Genomic DNA, 21,573 nt, shown 5'->3' on the forward strand with positions numbered 1-21,573 from the left:
GGGTGTCTGCCATGTGTGTACAATGTCTGTAACTATTTCTACTGTGTATATTTTTATTTTGGACAATTTTTTCCCCACACTGCAACCAATTTCCCTTAATCAATCAGTGTGTTGTCAAAAGGATGAAGATGTTTTCTTCCTTTGCTTGTGATTAGTCTGTTTGTATGTGTGTTTTTTGTTGTTGTTGTAGCTTGCTAAGCTCTCAGGGCCACCTTGGCTTATGGTGTATGAGGAGACAACGGGTAGTGTAGCTCAAGAAAAGCTGCAGGTTTGTGTAGTGGTGAACTCTGTGCTGTCAAATAGTTTGCTGCTTTGGGAGCTACAGGTGTTTCACCTACAGCAGCAGATTATTCATATGTTAAACTGCACCTTCGCCTGTCCTCCTGAGATGAAAAGCCCCTGTGAGGTCTGCTCTTTTCTTCTCTCTGACCCTGCTGAGATTCACATGAGCTTGTGAATCCATCCTCACTTTAATGGAAAAGGATGAGGAAATGAGCAAAACCCAAGCTATGTGGATAAAGATCAAGGAGCCTATGGCAGAAAGATTAACTCAGAGGAAAATAGACAACGGTTTAAACAGCATTTTATGTTCTCGAAAGCGCCAGAATACATCACCATCTTACCTCTTTGATTGTAATTGTGCAAAAGCGTCCCCAATTACTCAAAGAAAACAACTCTGAGGGATTTTGTGTGATTGCCCACAGTCCAAACACAGCACAGCCCAAAATAGAGTTTGATGTCCAAGATGAGTCTAAGCTGCTTCTTTTTCTCCTGTTTTTGTAAAGAAAACAACCCTCTGGGTCTTTGAGGCTGGTCCAGTCCAAATGCCCCCAACTGTTCCCTGCTCCGCCTCTCTTTCTCCTCTGCCTCTTTCAGACTCTTCTTCCCTGGCAGTGAAAGAAAGTGCAGCTGTGTGGAGTCTTTTGGATTGAATAAGAAGAATCAGCCCATTTGGTTGACTTTCCTGGCCAACGCTATAATTTTCTGCTGCCAGGGTCCAACAGCCCGTCCAGAGCAGTTCCTGGGCTCCAGCCACTTGTATCCAACAGGACGATGGGGATTGTCCTACAGCCATATACCTCACAGGGGTCTAATTGCCTGTTTTCCAAACTGTGGAAGCATCTATGGGTCCAGACCTAAACATTACCTTCCTAACAAGTCAATTATTCCATTTGTGGGCCTTTAAAATTGCAAAATCTACTTGTTTCTGACACAAGAGCGACTTGTTCCAAGAAATATGAAAACCGAATGTAATTTTCTGCATGCCACTGCCTAATGTCTCATTACAAGATATTGACAGCCATTTCTAGATGAATTCCTCAAACGAAAAGAAACTCAATTGAGAACAAGTGAAATTACTTCACACCATTGGCTCAGTTTTTCTCTTAATTTAAGAACAATGCGATTTGAAGGCTGAATATGAGATTAAATGACTTGTCAAGGCAGATTTTTATTATAATTTTACCAGTAACATGCTTGTCAGCAAGTTTGCCCATTTTATGATGCAGAGCTAAGAATAAAAACGCACACTGCTTGTTTATGTTTCCAGTAAGCACTATTAGTGTCACATCAGGCCCAAATGGCAGCCCATGTGACTTTGTCAACCCAGGGGAGTACTCACATTATTGCTGTGTTGTGTGACAACTGAATATGGAAACACTTTTGCGCTTGTTAAATACTTTCTGGTTTGCCTCTTTTTTTTCTCGCCTTGCACTCTTATAGGTTCTACAAAGTCTAGTAAAGTTGAATGGCTTTCCCAGAAAAGAAAGTTTATTGTCCCCCTCAGCCCACCCGACTCGTAAATAATGGCACATTTACCAAAAATCCCAAGCTGACAGCCCCCACCTTCATACCATTACCAGTACCACTGTAATACGCCAAAACCCCTGCCAAAATACACCCAAACAATCCCCCTTTCTCTTCATTGAAACCTTCCAACTGTCTGTTAACAGTGTTTACTCCAGTAAAGCCCTCCAACTCGACACTCAGTGTCCAAAAGTTGTCACTGGGAACTGTATGTACACCATTAAACTCCAGTCTTTATTTTTAATTTTCCTTATCATAATAAAGAGCTATAAGTACTTCACCAGGCATATACAGGCATCACAGGACTGCCTTTTTGCTGTTTGACTAAAAACTGTGTTGCACAAGTTAACGCATGTGCAAGTTTGATCCAAGGGTAATAAAACTCATGGCTGGCTTTGCAGCTAGAAGTGGATTTGTAATAAGTGACTCACAAAATGAGCTTTTGATGCTAATTACGCTAAAAGAAATTTCTCTCTTGAACTAGTACTTTTCAAACTAGGAAAAAATAAAACATTTTTCTCTGCCTTCATGCTGGCTTATGTTCACACGTACACTTACAGAAGGATGCGGTCAATTTCTATGTGAGACACCCATTGATCCCGCGATCCAATAAAATCAATGAAATTATGAAGAGGAGGGTGAAATTAGTTCCACATGAGCACCATCCCTGCGGGGGAAACCTATTACGTTTAATATGGGGATCTCAATCATTTACCTTATTTTAATAAAATCTCACTTTCCCCCACTTTGCCCAACAGCTGTGCAGGCCCCGCAGACTTGACCTGTTTCTAAGAAGAAGAAGATACTTTATTGTCACATACACATACATGTTGCAAAATTCTGGCCAACTTGGGAGTTATCCTGACCTGCTTTGATCATCCACTGAGCAATTAAGCTTTGTGAATGGAGAGACAGACAGGAACACAGGTAGCGAGTGAGGAGCAAAGATAAATATGCAGCTATAGAGACAAAGGGCTGATGTGTAGGTAGAACCTTGGTAGAGTACAGAGGAGCTTCCACTGTGGGAAACTTTCTTGCTGCATGACTCACCACACGAGATGGGTGCACAATTAAAATACCACTGAAAGCTGTCTACATTTCATCATAAACATGCTTACCTCAACAAACTCTCATATTGAATAATGACATCAATAATGACGCACAATTTGCAGCTTTGGTGCTTAAACTAGAAACGCTGCCATTAGACTAATTTCACTCTCATGCTTGACATTTTATGATTACGTCTTTTGTCTTATTTTGAGTGAGTGCCTTAATTGACTCGAGCCGGAGACTGTTGTGTTTTTGTCTGAGAGTCCTCACACACAGGAACACTCTGTCCTGCTGACAAGCCTCTGAATCACATTGATGTTATGTAAGATTAAAACTGCCTTCTGCTATCATAAGAATCTTCTGAGTAAATAAGGGTTGAACTCTTTGACACGATTAGAGGATGAAGACTTGTGAAATAATAATGTTTCTAAAGTCAAAGAGAGAGAGAGAAGCCTAGAGTGAGTCTTTGTAAAGCTCAGTCATGATTTATCTCCACTGAGGTAATATCAACGTCAGTGCCCTGAAAATGTCTTTGCTTCAACAAGATGCTTTGAGCCGGATAAGAGGTCCTAAATCTCCCAGTTCAGCAGCATGATGGATGAAAGTGTTCTGTCTTGTTTATGCAATCTGACACAAGGCATCTGCTGGCCTTTGGAGCACTCACTTCATGCTGTAACAACTCTCTCCGCTCCATATAATAATAATAATAATGTAATAATTAGATTTATAGAACACAAAGTGCTTTCCAAGCTCAGAAAATTAAAAACATAAGCAACATTAGGGACAATTGCAAGAGGCAAATAATGAAATATGTGCATATACATACAAGCATACATCCACATCCACATACACATAGTACTATATACGTCCATACATATATGCATGTATATACACACACATAAAAGACTCTCAATGAACGAAATCACAGACCACCAGCTCATGACCACCGATGTTAGCTGTTAGGGAAGGTGTTTTTATAAAAGTATAAGATTTAGAAGCAGTGTCAGCTGATCTAATACTCAGTGGAAGGCTTATCCAGACCCGAGGAGTCAATACTGCAAAGGCTCAATCATCCATTATTTTTAACATGGAGTGGAAAACTTTGAAGACCCAGACTAGCAGACCTGAGGGGCCTGTTCGGACAGTAGGGTGTGAGAAGCTCAGTTGTAATCCGGCGGCAGATAATTCAGAACTTTGTATGTGATTAAAAGCACCTTAAAATGGGTTCTAAAAGAGTCAGGAAGCCAATTTAGTGAAGCCAAAATCTGTCTGAGAATTTCTTTGTTTGGGTCAGTAGTCTAGCTGCTGCTGCAATTTGGAGCTGTTCCATAGCTCAATTGTTTAGACAAGTAAACAAGGCATTACAGTATGTACAGAACTGATCAGATTATGGATACGTTCCTCAGTTGATAAAACACGACTGGACTGCTTTCTTTACATGTTGCTCCTGGCTGAAGTTATTATCCAGGAAAACACCAAGATATTTTGTAGCTGACTTTATGTTGGGAGTGAGGGGGGCCGAGGAGTGGCTGTATTTGTTTTAAGATATGTTCAGGGAGCCAATGATGAGAACTTCTGTCTTGTCAGGGATACGTTTGTCTGCATCCAGCTAGAGAAGAACCATATCCCTTTTCTCCCTTTGGTAATATAGAATATTGAGAACACATCTCACATTATGAAACCCTTATCTCCCCTTTAAAAACCCTGCTATTCCTGAAAGTACATCCTCTAGCCTCTTTGCCAATATTTTACTAAGGATCTTTGTATTGTTCTATTGACTTATGGGATGCCGATTTTCACCTTTAGTATTAGTTTTACCTGGTTTTGGAAGCAGGATAATCAAGGCCTCTCTCTCTGAAACAGATAGATAACCATTAGTGTAGGTTTAAAAGAATATCTCAGAAAGAGGTTTTTATCAATTTATCTTTAAAATGTTAATATGAGCCAATCTGGGAGGTCATCTGGCCCTGCTATTTTTTAACTATTTTTTAGCTTCTGATATCTCAATAGTGTTTAATTGTTTTTTTTTCTTTCCCCAGAAATCTTTGTTTGTCCAGGAATTCAGTCTGGATATGAGCACCACTAGTGTACCCAGATTTGTAGAGGTTACCCATTGCTCAATATTAGTTATTGCCCTCTCTGTTTGCTGCTGTTTGGTGTAGCATGCAAGGGGTTTACCAGGCAGTTTGTTTGAGCTTTATTGGATATTAACCCATTCTATTGAGTTCTGAATAATAATAATTGCTTAGAGATTTAATATTTATTCTGCCCCTTCCTAAAAAACGCCTGCTCTCAAGCGCTTTGATTTTGGATTCCAAATCTCAAATCCTTTCCTGTGTCTCTCTTGTTCTTCTGCTTGTATAATTTATAATTTGGCCTCTAATAAATACACTGAAGGCTTCCCACCTAGTCAGAAGGCAGAAGTCGACGATGTGGTAATCTCATAATATATTTTCTTCTCCTGAAGAAAGAAATGTTGAGTCCTGCATCCATTTTCAAATGAAATCTTCACTGTGGAGATTGACGTATCAGCTTTGGCTACACATAAATCATAGATACAGCTGCATGGTCCAAGCTAACTATGCTGTTGTAGTGACATCCTCTAATATTAGAGAGGAGTTTTGCTGACACTGAAAAGTAATCTATTCTAGAATATATTTTGTAAGTACTAGAATAACCGGTATTCCATGTTTTGTCTGAGCGGTTCGTGAGCTAAATTCACCAACAGAAACAAAAAATTTCCTGCTGGCTAAGTATGAGGAAAACCAGTCCAGAGCAGTTCCTGTAATATACGCCCACTGTCTTAATCTGTCTATAAGGGCGGCATGGCTGATGGTGTCAAATGCAGCACAGAGGTCAAGCAATAGTAAAACAGAACATGTACCAGAGTCTGCAGCCATCAGTAAATCATTTGTGACTCAAGGAGGGAAGTTTCTGTGCTATGTAGCATGCGGAAAGCAGGTTTTAACTCCTCCAAAATATTGTTGTTATTAAGTGCCTGTAATAGTTGGTTACAATTTTTACTAAGATTTTTGATACGAAAGTCAGTTTGGAAGTTTCTTTTGGAAGTCTGTGGAATATAAACCAGGTCATTCAGCGGCAGTTGAACACAAGCATTTTTAAAAAGATCTGGTACAACTCCAGAGGGCAGGGAGCTTTTGATGATGGTAAGCAGTGCAGGCCTGACTGACTCTACTGCTTCTTTAAGCAGTCTTTGGGATAATATTATGGGGACTTGATGAGGGTCAGTGACACCACTTTCCCAAGATCCTGCAGTGATACTGGTCTAAAGCAGTCCAACACACCAAAGAAGGGGCAAAGGAGGTCAGCTGCAGAGGTGGGACGAGTGATAGTTGCCCTAATATGATCAATCTTTTCTATGAGGAGATGAAACGTCTGCAGTAAGGGTAGGAGAGTTTACAAGCTCATTCATGGTATTAAACAGTATTCTGGGGTTGCGTTGGTTGGCAGAGATTAGCTGTGAGAAATACTGGTCCCTGGTTTCCTTATTTTACAATTGTATAAAGTTTGTAGTTCTTTCAGCAGCAAGTCATGAACCTGCATTTTACTGAACTTCCACCTGTATTCAACTTTTCTACAGGTCAATTTAGGCTCATCCACGGGCCTATTTTGATTGTGGAGTTCAGTTTAGTTTCGAAAGGAGAACCCATGTTTAGGGTTTGACAATTAAAGGCTAATAACTGCTCATTTGTATTAGAAAGAATGGGCATATTGTCACTTGCAGTTTTAAAAAACGTCGTCGTATCGTAGGCTATTTTAGAACCACAGAGGCTAAGAATTCTGAAAATACAGTAAGAAACACAGGGTTACAAGTTGGGTGTCGATAAATAACAATACAGAGAACTGGAAAGACAGAGTTAATTTTAAACATCATTACCTCAAAACTTGCTAAATTATTAACAGGAATAAGGCTGCACTTAAAATTATCTTTTAAAAATTACAGCAAGGCCTCCTCTGTAGCCCAAGGGGAGCTGAAGAATTAATAATTTAGAGGGCAGAGTTTATTTAACTGGCTGTGGTCACCTGCTCTTAACCATGTTTCTGTTAAAAACAAGGAATCAAGTTCCCTAGTAATAATACAATCATGTAAAATAAAGTTTTGTTGGATACTGACCTTATATTGAGCAAAGTGTTTTTAAGTTATCAGATTTTGAAACTAGTTGCAGTGGGAAGCAACATGCTATAGAGGATAGGTTCTGTTGGTTAATACCATCCAAACTTTGAATTTAGGGTCCTTGGTCTTGTATCATAGGGAATCCTGTGAGGATATTTGGGACTTGGGACATATATTAAATATGATGATTGTGCAGGACCATTGGGATATTTCATTTTCAACATGGGAGTAATCCTAACAGGAATGCTAGAGGCTGTAGGCTGATTTGACAGTCAAACAGATTATCAAGGTATTTCAAAGATACAGTATGGGGTTTAGGAAAAGTACTGCTGTTTTAAAGACTTTCGATTCAGTGGATCTATTTGGAAACACTATCTTTTATTAGCTAATTTTGAGTGATTAGCTTTAATCACCTAGTTTAATGCTAATATGTGGCTAAAATGGGGGAAGGCATAGTTGAACAGTGTGAAGGCAGAGTGCTCACATCTGATTCTGTAGTTACATTACAGTAAACCTTTCAACAAAGGACTGACCTGAATGTATTTTCTTTCTTCATGCCACATATTTTAGCAAACAAACACCTCGCTAAAAGACATGACATTTTTAGTGGTGAAGTAGCTTGCGCAACCGCAGATAAATCTGTCATGTAACCACATCACCATATCCTGCTGGCAAAGGGATTGTGGATCTTTACAGTAAATTCAGGAGTCTACAGATATAGTAAAATGTTACATAAAATATTATAATATACTCTATTATTCAGCTGTAACACTTAGGGTGTATTGTTCAGATTGTGAAATAATATATATTAATCCCCTGATAATTTTTCTTGATGAAGAAAATAAATTCCCAGCCAACTATTTTAAGTTTTATGGCGTCAAGATTCTGTTATGAATTCTGGGCAAGTTCTCTATTTTCCAGTATGTCAAGCAGGAGAGAGTAGACACACCCAAGGTGAAAAGTTTGGCTAGCACAGGTGTGGATAGATGTGCTAAAACTGCAGCTTTTTATGGTCTGAATTGCTTCAATGGAGCCAAATCATGTAACAAAACCCAGCCAGCATCCACTGTTTATGCTTATGCCAACAGAGTGGTTTTTGTCTTTTTCAGTTTAGACAAATAAATAAGTACGTATGGAAAAATCTGCCAAAACAATGTGCTCTCGGACATGCTGCAATCATTATATAGTCATGTAATTTACCATAAACATCATAGCACGAGGCAGTGATGGAGTGTGTTTGCTCTTGTGCGGGCTCACTGTGTGTTTGAATTGTGCTCCATATGTGAAGAAGCTGTCGACTGGTGCTTCTATCTCATCCATCTATCTTTGTCATATGACTAACTTAAGCACATTCTCCCATTCAATTTCTCCTTGTGTACCCTCAGTCCAGCTCCTTTTTAAAACATCCATTACAGCAGGAGGACACAAATCCCCTCAAACAGCTGCTTGCATAAACTTTACCTCTTTGTCTCTGCTAGTATACAGTATTTAAATGGAAAATCAACAAGAGACAAAGAAATAAAGACAGCTGAAGAAAGACAGAAGCAGAGAGATGCAGAGGGAGGGAGGCAAAGACAGGCCTAGCACCAGGGTTGGGAGAAAGTGCGGAGTCATGCTGTAGGAATGCTGCAGGGGGGGATTGCTGGCGTGACTGCCCCATTTTTCACAGCCATAATCAGAGCCAGCTGTCAGTAGAGGGCCCATAAGATGGAGGGGGGGAATAGAGAGGATGGAGGGATAGGGAGGGGAGGTGAGGGGGGCAGTACTGGATTTTTGGATGAAGTTAGAAGGCGAGGTGGAAGGGGGAAGGCATGGAATAAGAGCAAGTTGGTGGAGATTGAGTTTTTGTGTCACCGGGTTTAGGGGTTGTGTAAAAGAAAATGTTTGTAAAGAATCGTGTGTAAAAAAATCTGTGTGTTTGTGTATAGTCGCAGTCCTGCATACACGATAACAGTCGAAAGGGAGGAGTGGATCAGACTGTGCCTTGACTTGGCCTGGCTGCAGTCTGAGCCAGGTTAAAGGAGGATGGGGGGCAGGGTGGAACTTCCTGCCTTCCTGTTGCTTCTGGGACCTCTGCAGTAAAAAATGACAAAGCAGAAGCTCTTAAACACACCATGCAGACACTGTGTACAATCCCTTGGGTACATATAGCGCAGGGATATAAAGAACAAAGACTAAAACCCACATAAAAAGTAATGAAATAATATTATGACTTGTAATTTTCAGATTTTCAGAGCAATATCACAGATCAGGAACAGATGCATTCTTAAGAATCAGCTTACAGCGCAGTAGTTGCATTTTGCTTCTGTGGCTGTGGTAATGCTGCTGCTACCAGTCATGACAGTGCTGTTACAGTCCCACAGCTCTGAATGTAAACTCCTGGTGTTTAGTCGTATAGTACATCTTCCTTCCAGTATATGTGAGTTCTTTTATGTTTTGTCCGGCAACAAGCATGTTCATTCTCTGTGCTGCAATAACACCAATTCTAGGTCAAATTCATGAACTTGTTGCACCCTAATGTGATGATAGAAAGAGATGATAAAGGGGAGAAATTGCGATGACTCATAAAACACGAACTGGAGAAAAATGTAATAAATCTGAGGTGAATTATTCCATAGCCTGAGGTAGGTTAAATAAAGTTCATATACTGTGGCGAGATATTTTTATGACACATCTCTTAGTCCGCACTCCCTTACACAGTGTACAGTGACAATGCCACATACTTTATATGACCCTCGGTAGTTTGATGGAATAAAGCTCTACTGGGAACAACTTGGCTTGTTGATTTTTGGGTGATTCATGGTTGTTCCTCCTCGAAGTTGCAGTGCCGACTTTTCGCGTCAACCTCACATGCCTCTGACACAGAGAGTACCCTCGAGACTCCCAAGAAATAGTGTCACTGGTTAATGAACATTGCAGCCTCTACACTGATCTCTTTCTTTCCTAAGTGGGTTAAAAAAAATTGCCTTTTTGGTTTCATAAGGCTCTACTTGGACTGTAAGCTTCAGTTTTTCTTGGAGAACTGGTTCTCTTCAGTACAGAGGCCTCCTCACCTGTTTTTGCTTTTGAAAATATCTCCCCTTTATATCATTACAATGAGCTGTCACTGAAGCACAATAGAGGACGCGCCCAAGCAGAAAACTTTAGAAACTTAATCTTAGTGTGTGACAAGCTATTTTAGGCCTCTAAAAGAACTCCCCTTTCTGCCCACTTCCTGTGCGAAGGTCTTGATGTAATGCGAGGTTGTGCAAACACAACAGGCTCAGAACTCAAAAGGGGTGCGAGGCAAAAATACCCATGACAGTTTTTAAAAATGCCTATGACATTTAAAAAAATGCCCACAAGCTAAATTAAATGATCACCATTATAATGAGGTGGGCATTTCAAGCATTGTAGGTGAGTCTTTCCAGCAATGTAGACCAATGACATATCTAAAAACCCATTGTGATCAGTATATTCTAATTTAATAGTATACTGTTTTTGCAGCAATGTGCGCCGATCATGGCTGGATTAACCTGCTATACACAAAAGAGAGCTGGTGGGTCCCCCATAACCCCGACTTCCTCCCAATCTCTGGGTCCAGTTATTCTATGCTTGGTCCCATTTTTGAGTATGGTAATTTGATTTAATACAAATTTAACACATTGTTAATGTTATTAGTAACACCTGTGCTTTTCCTGCTGTGACAAGTCTAAATGGCATCTGTGAAAAAGGCCTAAGCAAGCACTGAATCCAATTTTTTGACACAAGGATCCTCTCCTAGACAGGATGTCAAGATCAGGTAATAAAGCGGGCCCCCTTCTGAAGGCCCTAAACATGTCAGCTGATATTGTGCTCTAGTGCTGCACATTTCTAAACTACATTTCAATTGCACAAACCAGGAGACGCAGTAAATGTAGGGACACACTAGACTTTTGTCTTGCAAATTTTGGCTCTATCTCCTATTCACTTCTGTTGAAGCCAAATTCATTCAAGACTGCTTTTCCTGTTCCGGTGTTTCACGTTTGTTCAACTTTAAACCGTGGAGATGTGCATGGTGGGCCAGTGGAAACACAGATGTGTGAGCTATCGTCCATAGACTACAAACTGTAGTATCTCTCTCAAACACTGTTGAAAGTCCAGGGTCCTGGTGGTCTGAATGTTCAGGGAAGTTGCCCATTTTTCCAGGCGCCAGCAGACATGATCTTGAAATGCCACAGCAAATTAAAAAATCACAACACACATTTTCCAAGGATTTAGTATTGTTTTCCGAGATCTTTCTGGAGCCGTTTCACCACCATCATAGTTTATTTTTTTTAGCTTTGTGTTGCTATAATATTAGTATTTATCATCAGTATACTAAATCAAGCCAGTTTCATATTCCTTGTGCTCCTTAAACCGCAAGCCGCATGCCACTCTGTAAGGCTTGGTTCCAGTTTTTGAAAAATAACATAAACATACTTCAGCTGAACATACCGAGTATTTATTTGCCAATATGTAATGCATCATTTCACACCTATTCAACTTTTGCTTTGTTAAATCTGTGCATACATTCAGCTTGCTCTCAGTCGGCCTGTTTCTCTGCCCAGGAGTTGTTTATCAGTCTGGGAGCAAGTGGCCTGTAGCCTCTCTGAGCTGCAGCCAAGTCCAAAGTGGAAACTGTGGACTTTTGACTCTGACAATGTGTCGACTCTGTCTCCATGTGGCCCGGCTGGTCCATTATCAGAAGAGTGGCGCGCTAACCTTTGCCAACCCTGATTTTGGGAAACTGTTGTATCTAGAATTAGTCATTACTCCATCGCCCACAGAACAAAAGGTGAGACAAAGTCTGGGTTGGATGTTTTCTAAAGATGGTGAAGGGTCATGTTGAATTAAAGGTTGTTTTGTTGATTGTGATGTAACACAGACTGACAAAATGTGCCTTTTTAGTGAAAGTGGAGCTGTAGTTTTACACTCTTGATATGCCTCTCACATTTGTTTCCTTTTACATTCACATTCTTTCTTTGTTTTCTTTCTCTTTCAGTCTTTCTTGTTGTCTTTTAGACAAAAACACACTCAGCCTGTGCACAATATTTAGTCTTTGACCTCAAGTTTCTTCCTCAGCGAATTAGAAATAAAGTCCAAGATGAGAGTGTCCCCTCTTATCAATTGATTGAGGCTGAAGATGATTTTCCCCCATCTGAACCGCGGAGCTTCCTGGGTAATTTCCAGAGCACTTTCTCCTGTTTGGCAATCTGTTGCCTTGTTTACCGAGCTGTTAAATCCTGGCGATACCACAGACTGTGACTCACGCTGTGAACCCAGCAATCGCTAGTTCAGGGTTCAGTTTACAAACAATGTTGCACAACGTGTCCTCTCTGGCCACAGTCACACTTGTCGTTCTGATGTGCTTTTAGAGATGTGACTCTAAAGCTCATTAGCTTATTTACATTGTCATTTGCTGTATCACCGTAGTAAATCTCCTCTGGCTATATTTCTTGAAATTTGTGTCCTGGCACGATCACTTAATAAAAGTTAAGTGAGTTTCATTCAAAAAAAGAGACAGCCACTCTTATAATATCGCAGCAGTGCAGTCAAAATGAATAATATTGACACACATTATCAGGTTAATATTAAGATTATGAGTCACTCACTGTTGTTTCTCATGATAAACTCATGAGGGTTTTAGAAATACTGACTCATCTGATTAAAATTAAAGTGGCAAACTCTTTCCAGAATGGCCTGATCCTACAGTCAAGGTTAACAGAGGTTCCTGCAGGGCATTTTCTTATCTGTAATGATCAGGTTATGACTAATGGGCTGTAGGTTAGACATGATTGCCTTATAACAAAACCTGGTTTATATTCTAGCACAGTTAAAGGTGTTTGTTTTAATACAATGGACAAGAATTAACACCAAGTACCAAGAAACCTTCAGCCAAGCATCAAGAAAGAACATTAAATATGGGTTGACAATAAATGAAAAAGGATAAAGGATAAATAAAGAGATAATTTGCAGATTTGAACGAGTTCACCTCAGGCAAGTGTCAGTTTCTTCTGTGAATATAACACATGCAGTGTGTTATCAGCCTCGTGCCACGGCAGGAAATGATGTCACTTCCTTCCTCTAATCGTATTAATGTGGAAAGAGGAAGCCCCCTTACTTTCCCCAAACCTTCTTAATCACAGGAACACAAAAAGTGTAGTTGTGCCCTTTCAGAGCTGAAATTACCTGAATTTTTCACATCGTAACCACTAAGAAAATGTTCAAATTCACTTTATTTCCTGACTCGTAACTGTCACGTAGTGTCACACATTTGTGTTGTGCTGTGTTTTTCGGCGTGCTGTGGTGTTGCAGCATCTGTGTGCATAAATATCGAACAGGATGTTGGGGGTTGTTCTGCATGTCTCCTTTTGCAGGCATCCATACCACCCACCAAACTTTTCTGTGCATTGTACTGTATGAGTAAAAGTTTTGCAGACTGTATGGAACATGCAGAGGTGGCAAAGAGCGCTCCACTCTTTGATACCTCTGTGTACATTTGAAGGCATGAAGCTTCTCACCGCTCAGGCGTTTAACCCATTCATTGCCCACACAAGAATGAGTTAGTAGCGTGAAAGAGCAAGAACAACAACAACCTCCCCCATTTGGAAAATCCCCCTGTCCTTACCTTTCATTTACTTAAGCATAATTCATTATATTCATTATAATTTCCATGACGTCCAAGGATCATCATTCGGACCAAAGATCTTGTTATTTTGGTCAGAGAGCTTGTTAACCTGATGTCAAGCAGTGGCAGCTATTGTGTTAAGTGTGTTAATATATAGGGCTTATAAGTCAATGCCCCAACCCATATATGATACAGAAGCAGAAAACACAACTAACTCTGATCAAAAATGCTAACTTAGCCGGTAAGCATGATTTGGTGATCTACAAGTCAAGAGACTTTTTGTTAGTTTTTTTGACTTGTTTTATGAGCATTTCTTTTTTCATAGTCAAGAATGAAGCAGGTCTTGTCCCAGGCAAATGGCAAATACATAAACTATGGTTAAGGTACGATTAGGGTTAGGTAACAAAAATTCTTGCTTAAAGAGTAATTTGAAGGGTAATTCCGGTATTTTAAAACCTGCGCGGAAAAGCAGTGTTTTACTGCCCTCTCTGGTTATAAGATTCCTCTCAAGTGTGCTTTATTGCCACCTGTAACCACACCTAACAGTGATCCTGGAGTACACCTGTACATCACTGCAGCCAGCTGAAAATTTGAACCACTGGAGATGAGCAAAAACAAGATTTTCGGGGGGGTCAAGTTACTCTTAAAGGCTATGTTATGATTAGGATTAATTTATTAAATGCCTCTTCATTGCTAGTCTGTGCCGGGATATGAACTCCAGTCTCCTGCATGAAATTTTGACTTGCTACATACCCATCCACCACCCCCACATCCATTCCCCCCCTTCCATTTAACTACATAAAGCGCTATACTACTTCCTGCATTGATACTAAACATTTCAATCAGATAAATCACAGGGTGCAGAATCTTCCACTATGAACTTAATTTCTCTGAATACGGGGCTGTTTGAAATGTAGTCATTGAAATGCTGTTGAAACACTGATTACATGTTATTTAGACCCTAAATAATTCATTTACTTTTCAACCAAAATTTGCCCAGTTTCAACCTACAAACCCGCAAATCAATTCTGTTTACATGTTTATTTCTGTATGTTATCAAAAATGGCATGAATTCCAACCTTTTTAGCATTTCTACTACACTACTGACTCCAACCCAAACCCTTTATTCAGCATGTGTCACTTGGCCCCCATGTTTGTCTAGGGAGGGCCAGGCTAAGTGGGTTTAAATAGTGCTGCATTACTTCCTCTGGGAACCTGTTAATGGCATAAACAGTCCCTCAAAACAACCACTGGATAATAACACAAGCATCGTGGCTAAAGGTCACTTGACCTCATTCTTGTGTTGGAAACTATTTGAAGAATTGCAGAAAGTGACCGTGCTTCCTACCAAATCATAAGTCATCAAAGTGTTACAGACGATCCTTTATTCTGTTTGGGTGACTTGCTGTATTTATTTTTCTTCATGTAACTACGAATGTGCAGTCACACATCGTAGAGGGGAGTGGAGGAGATTGTGTAATATGGTCTGAAAAGTTTGGGTCTTACTAAAATGCAAATGTTATGAAAATAATGTCCCCAAATTATAGCAACAAGCCCAGATAATTTCCTGTAGTGGTGCTTAAACTCTGCTATTTCTGCTTGGCCCTGTTTATTTTTGGGGGAGGGGCCGGGAGTACAGGGACTGTGGACACATAATCCTCCCAGAAAAGTGATTTATTTATGAATTCCAGTGCAGAAACTCCCCTCCTGAGAGCCAGCCAGCCTGCCAGAAGTCATTGGCTGATGTTTACAGGACTGGATTGGCTAATTCCCATGGTGCAGTGTGCCTGCAGTGCTATCTTATTTATACAAGGCCTGATATGGGAGAACAGAGGGGTTTATTTTGGGATATTCCCCATAGATGGATCCAATTTCTCCAACTGGAGTGGTTTCCTTCATACGTGCTGCACTTCAGGTTCTAGCGGCTGCACGCTTGTGGACACGCTTGTGGGCTGCATTGGCTCAGCAAAGGAAACCATGTCACAACATCTTGAGTTAGACTTGTGACAATAGACTGAGTTCAGGGACTACACAGGAAGTTGATTATTAGTCTCATAAAAAGTGCATTGTTTGTCTTGTCAAAACAGATTTCAGGGGTAAAACCCTAGAGTTAATTTATCACTACATTAAACAAAGAAACTAGTCTAAATAACTGAGAATCCTTTAAAAAGAATGAAATGATTTTGCTAAGCAGCTGACATTATTTCAGATGGTGAGTAGTTAACGCTGCCAAAGAGTCAGTTCTCAACCAGCATCAAACTGAAACAGCATTTCATCTGGTGTGAGTGGATTTAATGATGTGATTGTGGTGATAAAATCGACCCGTAGGCTTTCTTACCTCAACAAATGAATTAATCCCCGTCAGAATATATGACTGTGAGCAAAACATGGAACTCAAGTTTGCTTTTTCAAGAACATCACCTACAGACCTGTGCAAACCTCTGAGTGTTAGAAATATTTTCTCATGAACTCAACAAGTGCTAGATGAGTAATTTTTGGAAAGGATGATGCTGAATTAGAAGCACGGCCATCACAATCTGTAAATGTTTTAATTATGAAGCACAAACACATGGAGACATGCGGTCATAACAGACCATATTTGTGATGTTACAGCAACATCTGCCTTTTATAACACCTCACGTCATTATCTGCAGGTCAGACTTCAGACTACACCTCTGATGCCAGAAAAACACCTTGCGTCTTCCTGTTTCTTTCTTTTTCTTTATTCATCTCGCTGTCTTTCCCAGCCCCCTGCTGCTCCTCTCCCACATCCATCAGTGATTTAATGATTACATAAAGGAATGAGGGCATAATGGGAAGGAGTGCAGGGCGCTGACACCATGACCCACATGTTTTCCTCGCTGCTGAGGTGTGTCAGTCATCTTTATCCTTCTGAAAGCTTAAAGCTGCATGAGGCTGCTGGTGGAGCAGGTCTCTATGACCAAGTTAGGCAAAGGAAAATCCAAGAGTAAACTCCTGGTGTCATCAGCTGCTGCATGGAGGGGGCCACTTACTGCACCTCTGATCTTGGATATCTCTGAAACGTATGATGCAACAGTAACTTAGGTTTGCAATTTCCCCTGAACTCCTTAAGCAGCCACCTTTTGTGATTACTGATGACGTCATGAAGGTGAACTTCATGAATGTCTAATGTTACTAAACAACTGGTTGGCTCTGAATAGACACAGATGATTAAGTAGTTTGAAATTCTGGGACAATAACTCAAAAAAACATGCCATGTTTCCTCATGCACTTTCCTTTGATACCATTGTTGTATTTTTCCACTCAGAGTGAATGCAATATCTAGTTTCAGATGCACATGCAACAGCACACTTGCACCTACTGTGCAGCATGACATGAAGAGAATATATATATATTTTTGTGTTGTTCTGTAGTCGTGTGCAAACCAGAATAGTCAACTTGAGGATCGCTTTGTTTTTCCACTCAAAAAAACATCTGTAATGGACAACAGACTTTCTAATCAGCTCCACAAGAGGAAGCCAATTGGAATTAAAACACGACTAGACTCCCACCAAGCTGTGACCACTGTCCCAGGGGCATGGCTGTAGGAAACCCAAACACTGTGATTATATTCTTGTAATCATTTGTTAGCTTTGTGTGCTGTGCTATGGGATTAGCGTGTCTTGAGAACTCAGGAATTAAATATCATCTTGAACTAAGATGGATGGAAACAACATAAATGTCGCTGTATTGCCTGCTGGCTTCAGTAACACACACAGTTACAATTTAGCAAAAACAATATGAAATTCGTTTCTTAAAGGTGTAATCTTCGACTTTCAATCTGCCAATCTAAGGAGAAAGAAATCCTAAGTAGTTCATTGCCATGTCAAGCTGTACCCATGAAGGTTAATGCATTAAATGCTGTACTTTTGTACTTCTGCCATACAAATGGAATATGCGTAGGCAAAGGGTAGCATGTCTGAAACATTGCTACCATTCTTTGCATATTGATGTAAAGTTTGCCATTGTGGGAAATACACTTACTTGTTTTAATGTTGAGAGTTCGATTAATACCACTCTCATATCTGTCTGTTATAATTAACACTACAGCCAGCACCTAGTTAGCTTCGCTTAGCACAAAGACTGGATACAGGGGGAAACAGCTAGCCTGCCTTTAAAGTTCACTAATTAACATTTACGTTGTTTGTTCAATCTGTCCAAAAACTGAACTTCAAAAATGAAAAGCTGCTGGGAGGCAAGATTTTCAAGGGATCTCTGGGTGCTGCTGACTTGGAGTAGGGAAGCCATGTTGTTCTTCTCCTTTTTTTGACCAATGGAAATGGAAACCAGCTGTCCACATGGTTCAGGTGCATGTAAACCAGTAAAAATAGACCTTCCACATGTACACACAGAATCCAGGGAATGGCGAGATCAAGGAGAAAATGAAATACTTCACATGCTTGAATAGGATACCGTACATCAAAAGTTCCATCGAGGGTGACTTATTAATGTCTGCACTTTTAACACCCAGAGTATACAAGGAGGTGCTTATAATAATAAATGATAATAAAACATTTTATTTGATGGCGCCCTTCATGACACTCAAGGTCGCCTTACATCATAGATACGACAAGCAAAAATAATACATAGCATCATTAAAACAGCATAAAAGACAAAAAACAAAAAAGTACATAGAAGTAAAACATTAACTATCAAATTAAAATCAGTGTTACACATTATTACAGTGTGTATGCTAGTTTGAAAAGAAGTAATAGAGTCCAGTGTACGGATGTGGGAGGGAAGAGAGTTCTAGAGTTTGGGTGCAGTGTAGGAGAAGGCCCTAGCACCCATTGTGCCAAGGTTGATGGTTGGTAGTGCCAAATGTGATGGTTGGTAGTGCTTGAGGTGGACTTCTGTCTTTTTACATCAATTAACTTAACTTAATCTGGTCTTTTTCATTTGGAGATTGTGTTTACGTCAAGCCGGCACCAACTTCTTCGATTTTAGGACAGTTTGTTTTTTCTCAAACATCTTCCTCATCAAGAAACTTGTGATTGAAGTATTTAGTGTTTTTGTTCAAGTGTATGGCAAAGAGAAAGGCCTGATGTCATGGGAGTAGAAGTTGTGCAGTTGTCTTCTGTTTATCTAGTAATCACAGAGTTGACTGGATAAAGCTGCAGGCTGTTATGTCGTGTTGTGGTGTTGGTTTGAAGCGGAACAGATGGAGGATGTTTGTGTCATGTTTTGTGTAAAACCTCTGTCTTCATAGTTGGGATTTTGAATGGCAGGTGGTCTCTCTCTCTCTCTCCTTCTCTCTTCCTTCTTTTCTCTTTTTCTTACTTCATTTTCCCACCCCTCTTCTACGAAGTTTGAGACAAAACACAAGATAAAGTGGTTCTTGATTCCAATCCTAAAAAGATAAACTCAAAAACACCAGGTTACACCCACGTACTTCTTGCAGGCATCAAGAATTGAGTATTGAGAAAGTTTGAAAAACCACTTCCCCGTGTTTTTTTTGGTTTGGTTTTTTTGCTAAATTGGCAATAATACAACCCAGGCTTGGCTTGCTCATACATTGCGCCAAAGTGTCAAGTGCTGCATGATTCAAATCAGCATAATGTCCTCATCCTACAAGTCTGCAGAGGTTGTTTTTGTGCTGAAGTACTTTAATGTGTTTTCTCGGAACCTGGAACTCATAAAGTCATGTAAACGTTAGATTTTCATGAATGACCAATACATCCCATTTGGAGAAAATACTTATTTTTCTCTTTCTGCTTTTCTTTAGACCTCTTTCGGGAAATGCAGCTGATGATTCATTATTTTTAAACACTGCTCTCTCTCTCTCTCTCTCTCTCTCTCTCTCTCTCTCTCTCTCTCAGTCACTCCCAGCATGAAAATATATGACACATGCTTGTTCTTCTGCTGCTCGGTTTCTGGTCTTACTTGTGGAACGCAGATTCATCAAGATGTGCAGGCCCCGTGATCTTCTCTGTCAAGCCCCTCTCCCCTCTTGCTCACTAACAACAAACTCCTGTCAATGGTTTCCAGCTGTCCGTGGCGTGGCGGTTCTCCTGGGAGAGGAGGAGAGCTCAGCTGGCTCCAGGCCCTGACTCACTCCCCCCCCCCCCCCCCCCCCCCCCCCCTTTTATTGGTTTAGTTTGAGCAAAAACCCATATACATTTGTGTATGATTTGTGGAAAGGAGCTGACAGAGAGTGTGCAAGCAATAGGGCTTGTATGTGTTTGTATTTTTGGTCCAAACTTCACATGCTGATTATGTCCAATGTCTTTAATGATAAGGTGAGATTATGAGGTTAAAGGCAAGAACATGAGCTGTTAGCGTAGTTAGCGTGGAGCTGTTAGGTCTTCACCATGTGTTTGGTGATACGACTGGGAATCTGCTGTGAGGGTTAACTTGAAGTGGGTTGAGGGGAGTTGGAGAGCTTGTGCTTAAGAAGACTCATTTTATGTCTTTCATGTTATCTTGATTGGTCTGTTGGTGAGGAACTTCTAAATATAGCTGAGAGCAGTTCAATAGCAGGGCACTGCTTGCGTCACCCTGGGTAAATATTTAGCATTTTGGCAAGAGTTGTGTGCTCTAAACCCCGCTTTTTCCTGAACATTCAGCAGAAAAATCGATGGCGTTGGCTCAGCCTAAGCTTTGGTTGTGGCTGCAGGTGGGCTGGATTTAGGAATTAGTTATTTAAAGGGCAGAGTAGATAGCGCATGATGATTTAATAAAAAAGCAGGGTAAAGGACCAACAAAACAAATGTTTAAAGAGGACAGAACACACATGGACAGACAGATAAAAGTGAGCATTCACAACAAATTTACAGACACACACACACACAGCTTCAGTACACCATTATGTCTGTCTGCTAGTTTTTATAGGACGCTGTGTTTACCTTGCAGGAGTGACGGTGATAACAGTCTGTTGTCATCAAGGTCAGAGGTCGACAGGGGAGTGGGAGTGAGTCTGCAGGCTGCTGATGGAAGGACGTGGTGCTTTGTCACTCCTCATGTCTGGTCAGAAGACTGAGTGTGTTTGACTGGCTTGAGGACTTTGTGTGTGTGTGTGTGGGGGGGGGGGGGGGGGGGGGGGTGAGAGAGACTCTGAGTGGGCATGCTCGTGATGCTAGGTTATGACTGTACTGTGTGATTTTGTGCACACTCACAGATATGCAACATCAGCATGCCTCCACTTTTTGTTTACTACCAATTTCTCTATTTTTGTTAGTTTAACACATTGTTTTTTTTAAGTTACTGAATACAAATTTCTTAGATTGAACAATCTTAGGCGGCACAATGAATGCCTGATCTAAATGTCATGCTTGTACTTTTTTAAAATAATAAGCAGTAGAAACACAATAAATATCGTGTCAGAGAGCTCTTTTCTCTTCTGTTACTTACAAAAGAAATCAGAAAGTTTTGTCAATAAATGGAATTAGTTATTTTACGGTCTACATATCTTACTTTGCTTACAAGTGCTCTAGATTTACACTAGCAGAAACATCAGAGCTTTGCATTTACACTGTGGTGTGACGCTCTTAACTACTGCTTAGTCAGTTGTCCGGTTCGGCCCAGAGTGAACCATGCATGTCAAACCACAAGGTAAACATTATAACATCAACCGGCAGCTTAGTCAGAGCACTTGTGCTTTACAAGGGCAAGTGGTGAGGAAGAAAACTGTGTATTCTGTGTCAAGGTGTCATCTGCCTCAAAGTTAAATGTAGGTGCAGCTTTGCATGGCTCTGTTGGTAAAGTTAGGTTTGTGGTGAGTAATTTAGTCTGTAGTTAATAACTAACAAACCCAAACTGATTGTCAAGCCAAAGCCTTGTGTATATCTCCATTAAATCCTCATTTGCTAAATATCGTATGCCACAATAAGTTGAAAAACCTTTAAAGCCCAAGAAAACATGGTTTCAAATCTTAAGTATTTCTTAACAACATTACATATTCATGACGAAATGAACAACAATTAAAATTCAGGGG

General features: G+C 40.3%; 1 protein-coding gene across 1 annotated transcript in view; it reads left to right on the forward strand.

Moving 5' to 3' along the window:
* LOC123979380 (codanin-1-like) overlaps positions 1 to 21,573 on the forward strand; it is a 119,769-nt gene that overhangs the window by 18,960 nt on the left and 79,236 nt on the right. Inside the window, exon 4 of the mRNA XM_046063287.1 lies at positions 20,493 to 20,606. The gene's annotated coding sequence lies outside the window, so the exon portion shown is untranslated. The remainder of the gene's footprint in view (positions 1 to 20,492; positions 20,607 to 21,573) is intronic.

The sequence above is a fragment of the Micropterus dolomieu genome, linkage group LG11 (assembly GCF_021292245.1).
Source record: "Micropterus dolomieu isolate WLL.071019.BEF.003 ecotype Adirondacks linkage group LG11, ASM2129224v1, whole genome shotgun sequence".
NCBI classification, from domain to species: domain Eukaryota; kingdom Metazoa; phylum Chordata; class Actinopteri; order Centrarchiformes; family Centrarchidae; genus Micropterus; species Micropterus dolomieu.